Source organism: Triticum urartu, chromosome 7 (genome assembly GCF_003073215.2).
Source record: "Triticum urartu cultivar G1812 chromosome 7, Tu2.1, whole genome shotgun sequence".
Taxonomy (NCBI): Eukaryota; Viridiplantae; Streptophyta; class Magnoliopsida; order Poales; family Poaceae; genus Triticum; species Triticum urartu.
Window position 1 is genome coordinate 98,438,749 of NC_053028.1, and position 7,904 is coordinate 98,446,652.

The following is a 7,904-nucleotide window of genomic DNA, read 5'->3' on the forward strand; positions in this document are numbered from 1 at the left end:
GTAAGAGTACGGAGACGGCCCGGAGTGAAGCCCAGGGCGCCCTTCAGGAGATCTAGGAGGCCAGGAAGATCGTGGCGGGTAAGGCATTCAATATGCAAAGCAAGAATGTGAAGAGAAAATATCTTTTACTGACCCGGATTCGGAGTTCTCCAGGGGCTTTTGTTGATCTGCCATGCAGTGTGACCGACGCCGCAGAGTTCTTCCGATTCGAAGAAGGAGGCTCCCTAGAGAAGCTGTTCTGGTCACAATATCTTGTGCCGGAACATCCGGCGCCCTTCAGCGATAGCTAAAACAACTGGTCGAGCTCCATAGGGTGGCTGAACTGGCCACGAAGGATTTAATAATCCGGTTGTGGCCAACCGAAGCTATACCCAGCAGTTACTTTGGACTCGTGAAGAGGCTGGTTGATGCTTGTCCTCGGCTGGACATCATCAAGCGGTCTATTTGCATTGAAGGCGCGCGTCTGACATTCTCGTATGTCAAGGTATGGTGGGCAAAGATGGACGCCGTCAAGTTGGCGACCGAGGGGCCGCCTGAAGGCAAGGAGCACCGCACACCCGAGCGATACTTTGGCGATGTCTGGGAAGGGTCCCGTATTGTTGTGGATCATTGTGCGAAAGACACTATCTTTGAATGAATGTATTCGAGCTCCCTCTGCCTTGTATGATGAAACAAAGTGTTTATGCAATATAATGCTTGTTATGTTTTTAAATTTTTACTTCCTGTGTGGCCGTGTTGTATGAAATCTGAGGGTTAACCATTCGTCAGCTTCTGCCCCCACGTAGGTAGTATGGGGGTGTTCGGGATGGAATCTAGACAATCTTGATCCAATTAGATGGTCCTTGAAGGAGTTATTTAGCGCAACGAACCAGGAAACCAGAATATGCGGCTTTAACGCCCTCACTTAGCCATAGGAGTGCGACAATAAAAACATGGGCGCAGCCCCTAGTATCCGAACTAGAGTGCTATAAGCGTCTGGTCGGGAAGTACCAATCCTTCGCGTAATGCGGCAGAAATCTCCAACGATTTGCAACCTCCGAACAGCTGACCGGCTCTCGCCGCATCATGACAGTCAGTTTTCGGCTTTCTCTACTGAGGTGCTCCTTTGGATAAACCAAGGCATAATCGCAGTAGTTCTCCCTTTACTACATTAGCCGATATAGCAGAACGTATGGTAGCAAGCACAGGAGCCGGGCAACCCAACTATTGACCAAAGAAATGATTCGGAGCCAATTCATATAATGCTAAATTCAGGGTGCCGAACTTATACTTATAAAAAGTGTTCAGACTTTTGTTGCCGTAATGTGGGGTGCTATGAAGCCCCTGGCAAACATCAAGCATACCAAAGTGTACGGGTGCTACCTCATAGGGTTATGCACGGGGGAGCTGAAAAAGAGAAAGAAAACAGAAAAGGTAAAAAGGTAAAAAGCTGGGGTCCTAAAGCTCCACCCGCAAACTGTTCTGATTGTAATTTAATTAGTACGTCAAGGCGCATTGATACAGGTAGTGTGATAAGCAACATGCTATTTGGAATGCTGAAACCAAGGGAGAGCTGCATGTGGGTCCTGGACAACAGGTAGAGTTATCGTTAACGAAATCACCTAAAAAGTTCCCCATATGTCTGCGTTTCTTGCCGTCTTGGTGTGTTTATCCTTCAAGAGGACCGATGACCAGACCACCAGATGGTGCATGTGGGATTGAGACCTGAAAAGGAAACAAGTAAAAGTGAAAGTATGTGTGTACCCGATGTCGGTTCAGCCGTACTATGGACCACAAGCTAGCTATGCCTCCGTTGATGCCCATGGGATTTTGAGTGTGTAGTTATGTACGTGCGGCACGAATGCCACCACTTGATCGGGACTGAGACGGAGGCCGGATTGCTAGTCGAGCTCCTGATGAGCCGAGCTCTCCTGCTACAGAGTAGTTCGGACCCTCTTAACGGTGTTTGTGGGCTCGGCAGCCAAATTAAGGTTCTGCTTGAGAAGGCCGCTCTGTACTTCTGCTGCTAAGGCAGCTGTGTGCTCTTCCGTATGGAGGGAGTGTTCCGTATTTCCGTTGATTGTTATGACGCCGCGTGGACCGGGCATCTTGAGCTTGAGATAAGCATAGTGTGGTACTGTGTTGAATCGAGCAAACGCAGTTCGTCCGAGCAGTGCATGATAGTCATTGCGGAAGGGGACGATATCGAAGATTAACTCCTCGCTTCGGAAGTTGTCCGGAGATCCGAAGACAACCTCTAGTGTGATTGAGCCCGTTGATACGTCTCTAATGTATCTATAATTTTTGATTGTTCCATGCTATATTATATTCTTTTTTGGACATTATTGGGCTTTAGTATACACTTTTATATTATTTTTGGGACTAACCTATTAACCGGAGGCCCAACCCAGAATTGTTGTTTTTTTTGCCTATTTTAGGGTTTCACAGAAAAAGAATATCAAACGGAGTCCAAACGGAATGAAACCTTTGGGAACATGATTTTCGGAACGAACATGATCCAGAGGACTTGGACCCTACATCAAGACATCAACCAGGAGGCCACGAGGTAGGGGGCGTGCCTACCCCCCTGGGCGCGCCCTCCACCCTCGTGGGCCCCCTGTTGCTCCACCGATGTACTCCTTCCTCCTATATATACCTACGTACCCCCAAACTACCAGATACAGAGCCAAAACCCTAATTCCACCGCCATAACTTTCTGTATCCACGAGATCCCATCTTGGGGCCTGTTCCGGAGCTCCGCCGGAGGGGGCATCGATCACGGAGGGCTTCTACATCAACACCATAGCCCTTCCGATGAAGTGTGAGTAGTTTACCTCAGACCTATGGGTCCATAGTTATTAGCTAGATGGCTTCTTCTCTCCTTTTGGATCTCAATACAAAGTTCTCCCCCTCTCTTGTGGAGATCTATTCGATGTAATCTACTTTTGCGGTGTGTTTGTTGAGACCGATGAATTTTGGGTTTATGATCAAGCTTATCTATGAACAATATTTGAATCTTCTCCGAATTCTTTTATGTATGATTGGTTATCTTTGCAAGTCTCTTCGAATTATCAGTTTGGTTTGGCCTACTAGATTGATCTTTCTTGCAATGGGATAAGTGCTTAGCTTTGGGTTCAATCTTGCGGTGTCCTTTCCGAGTGACAGTAGGGGCAGCAAGGCACGTATTGTATTATTGCCATAGAGGATAACAATATGGGGTTTATTTCATATTGCATGAGTTTATCTGAGGGAGTCCTAGATTAGGGGGTCTCCGGACAGCCGGACTATATCCTTTGGCCTGACTGTTGGACTATGATGATACGAGATTGAAGACTTCGTCCCATGTCCGGATGGGACTCTACTTGGTGTGGAAGGCAAGCTAGGCAATACGGATATGTATATCTCCTCCTTTGTAACCGACCTTGTGTAACCCTAGCCCCCTCCTATGTCTATATAAACCGGAGGGTTTTAGTCTGTAGGACAACATACAATCATACCATAGGCTAGCTTCTAGGGTTTAGCCTCTTCGATCTTGTGGTAGATCAACTCTTGTAACACATATATCATCAAGAACAATCAAGCAGGACGTAGGGTATTACCTCCATCAAGAGGGCCCGAACCTGGGTAAACATCGTGTCCCCAACCTCCTGTTACCATCCGCCTTAGACGCACAGTTCGGGACCCCCTACCCGAGATCCGCCGGTTTTGACACCGACATTGGTGCTTTCATGAGAGTTCCACTGTGTCGTCACCATAAGGCTTGATGGCTCCTTCGATCATCGCTAGCGATGCAGTCCAGAGTGAGGCTTTCTTCCCTAGACAGATCTTCGTATTCGACGGCTTCGCACTACGGGCCAATTCACTTGGCCATCTAGAGCAGATCGAGAGCTATGCCCCTGGCCATCAGGTCAGATTTGGAAACTTGATCTACACGGCCGACATCCGCGGAGACTTGATCTTCGACGGATTCGAGCCCATGTCGCGTACGCCGCACACTCATGACGAGCATGATGGAACTCTGTCGTCGGACAGTGTTCGGGAGATCGCATCCGCAACTACTCCGGCCGTCAATCCGGAGCAAATCGCGCCATCCGAGAGCGGAGGGATAGACCCCGCCATGGAGGCCGCACTCTCAGTGGCGATAGAGCCAGATACTAACTCCACCCCTTTCGAGAGCTGCTACCTCTTTTAGCACTGCGTTGGTTTTCCCCGAAGAGGAAGGGATGATGTAGCAAAGTAGCGTAAGTATTTCCCTCAGTTTTGAGAACCAAGGTATCAATCCAGAAGGAGGGTACGCGCGAGTCCCTCGTACCTACACAAAACAAATAAATCCTCACAACCAACGCAAATAGGGGTTGTCAATCCCTATAGGGCCACTTATGAGAGTGAGATCTGATAGATATGATAAGATAATATTTTTGGTATTTTTATGATAAAGATGCAAAGTAAAATAAAGGCAAAATAAATAGCAAAGTAAATAACTAAGTAGTAGGAGATTGATATGATAAAGATAGACCAGGGGCCATAGGTTTCACTAGTGGCTTCTCTCGAGAGAATAAGTATTCTACGGTGGGTGAACAAATTACTGTTGAGCAATTGGCAGAATTGAGCATAGTTATGAGAATATCTAGGTATGATCATGTATATAGGCATCACGTCCGAGACAAGTAGACTGACTCCTACCTGCATCTACTACTATTACTCCACACATCGACCGCTATCCAGCATGCATCTAGAGTATTAAGTTAAAAACAGAGTAACGCCTTAAGCAAGATGACATGATGTAGAGGGATAGACTCATGCAATATGAAGAAAACCTCATCTTGTTATCCTCGATGGCAACAATACAATACGTGCCTTGCTGCCCTTACTGTCACCAGGAAAGGACACCGCAAGATTGAACCCAAAGCTAAGTACTTCTCCCATTGCAAGAAAGATCAATCTAGTAGGCCAAACCAAACTGATAATTCGAAGAGACTTGCAAAGATAACCAATCATGCATAAAAGAATTCAGAGAAGATTCAAATATTATTCATAGATAGACTTGATCATAAACCCACAATTCATCAGTCTCAACAAACACACCGCAAAAAGAAGATTACATCGAATAGATCTCCCCAAGAGAGGGGGAGAACATTGTATTGAGATCCAAAAAGAGAGAAGAAGCCATCTAGCTACTAACTATGGACCCGTAGGTCTGAAGTAAACTACTCACACTTCATCGGAGAGGCTATGGTGTTGATGTAGAAGCCCTCCGTGATCGATGCCCCCTCCGGTGGAGCTCCGGAACAGGCCCCAAGATGGGATCTCGTGGATACAGAAAGTTGCGGCGTGGAGTTAGGGTTTTGGCTCCTGTTCTGATCGTTTGGGGGTACGTGGATATATATAGGAGGAAGAAGTACGTCGGTGGAGCAACAGGGGCCCCACGTGGGTGGAGGGCGTGCCTGGGGGGGTAGGCGCGCCCCCCTACCTCGTGGGCTCCTGTTAGCTGGCTTGACATAGGGTCCAAGTCTCCTGAGTTGTATCCGGTGAGAAAATCATGTTCCCGAAGGTTTCATTCCGTTTGGACTCCGTTTGATATTCCTTTTCTTCGAAACCCTAAAACAGGCAAAAAAACAGCAATCCTGGGCTGGGCCTCCGGTTAATAGGTTAGTCCCAAAAATAATATAAAAGTGGATAATAAAGCCCAATAATGTCCAAAATAGTAGATAATATAGCATGGAGCAATAAAAAATTATAGATACGTTGCAGACGTATCAAGAGCCGCGTCGCCGAACCACTGGATCTACCTTCGGCCACGGACTCCGAGCTGCCTACATCCATGCCCGTCGAATCCGACGGGGCGCCGATCATGGAGTTCACCTCTACGGATATCTTTCGGCACTCACCTTTCAGAGATGTGCTAAATTCATTAAGGTCTCTCTCCCTGTCAGGAGAACCTTGGCCGAATTATGTCCGGCTAGAATGGGATGCGGACGACGAAGAAATTCGCTACCCACCCACCACCCACTAGTAGACACTGTCGACGACTTAACCGACATGCTCGACTTCGACTCCGAAGACATCGACTGTATGGACGACGATGCAGGAGACGAACAGGAACCACCGCCCACAGGGCGCTGGACCGCCACTTCATCACATGACATATACATGGTGATACACCCAGAGAGGGAAATGGCAAAGAGACAGCGGAGGATGCCCCCTCCAAGCAACCCAAGCGCCGACGTCAGCAGCGCCGCTCTAAGTCCCGCCATAGCAAAAACAGCGATAACAGCGCAAGAGGAAATAACAGCCCAGTCGACTCTAGAAGAAACAACGACTGCACCATCCCGGTGGCAGAGCATGATCAAGATGCAAACTGCAAACATAGTACGGATCCGACGTCCGAACACGACGACGCCAAGGATAAACCTCATCAAACCCCGTCTGGGGAAGACAACAGTCTGGACGAAGATGCACACATCATCCTGGAAACGCACTTGGAGCAAGAGAACCTCCGCAGAAGGCTTATTGCCACAGCGAGGAGCCTGAAGAAACAGAAGCAAAGGCTCAAGGTCGCACAAGATACGCTCAATAGCAGGTAGAACAACGTGACAAAGTATGGTGGAAGTTACCATAAAAATAGCTATCCAAAGCGCAAGCTATTACCGGAATTCGACGATGAGGCCTTAGAGCCCATACAGTCGAAGAATGATACGGCCAACCGGCCGGATCCACCACCTTGTGAACGCGATAGAGCGGCTAACAAAGTCGCGCATAAGTCAACACACGATCTATGGATCTAGGAAGCGCGCTACGGTACAAAACCAACACCGAATACTACAACCGTCCGAACACCATGGAACATCCCAATACAGGGGTGCCGCACACCCCTTATGTTTCACTGATGAGGTGCTGGATCACGAATTCCCAAAGGGATTCAAACCGGTGAACATAGAGGCGTACGATGGGACCACAGACTCTGGAGTCTGGATAGAGGACTTTATCCTCCATATTCATATGGCTCGTGGAGACGATCTCCATGCCATTAAATACTTGCCCCTCAAGCTTAAAGGGCCAGCTCGGCACAGGCTGAAAAGCCTCCCCGAAAACTCAATTGGAAGTTGGGAGGAGCTCGAGGACGCTTTTCGGGCCAATTTTCAAGGGACTTGTGTCCGACCTCCGGATGCAGATGATTTAAGTCATATAATCCAACAGTCCAGAGAGTCTGCCCAAAAGCTTTGGAACAGGTTCCTCACCAAGAAGAACTAAATCGTCGACTGTCCGGACGCCGAAGCCTTAGCAGCTTTTAAACACAGCGTCCGAGACGAATGGCTCGCCAGACACCTCGGCCAAGAAAAACCGAGAACAATGGCAACCCTAACAAGCCTCATGACCCGCTTTTGCGCGGGCGAGGATAGCTGGTTGGCCCGTAGCAGCACTAGCGACCCAAGCACATCCGAAGTCAGGTGTGGCAATGGTAAACCACGACGCAACAAAAACAAGCGTCGAAATAAAGAAGGTAGCCCAGATAACACGGCGGTAAACACCGGATTCAGGGGCTCCCGACCAGGTCAGCAAAAAAAGCCTTTCAAAGGCAGCAGAGAAGGACAATCTGGCCTAAACAAAATTCTTGACAAACTCTGTCAGATTCACGGAACCCGAGACAAACTTGCAAATCATACCCATAGAGAATGTTGGGTCTTCAAGCAGGCCGGCAAGATAAATGCCGAACACAAAGGGGAAGAGACACCAAGCGAAGACGAGGATGAACCTCGCCTGCAAAGCGTTGGAGGACATAAAAAAGTTCCCACTAGAGGTTAAAACAGTAAACGTGATCCATGTGACAAAGAGGAGAGGCAAGCATGCACTCCGAGTCACACGCGCCATAGAGCCCGACACCCCTAGGTCCAACCCCTGGTTGGCCTGCCCGATCACTTTTGATC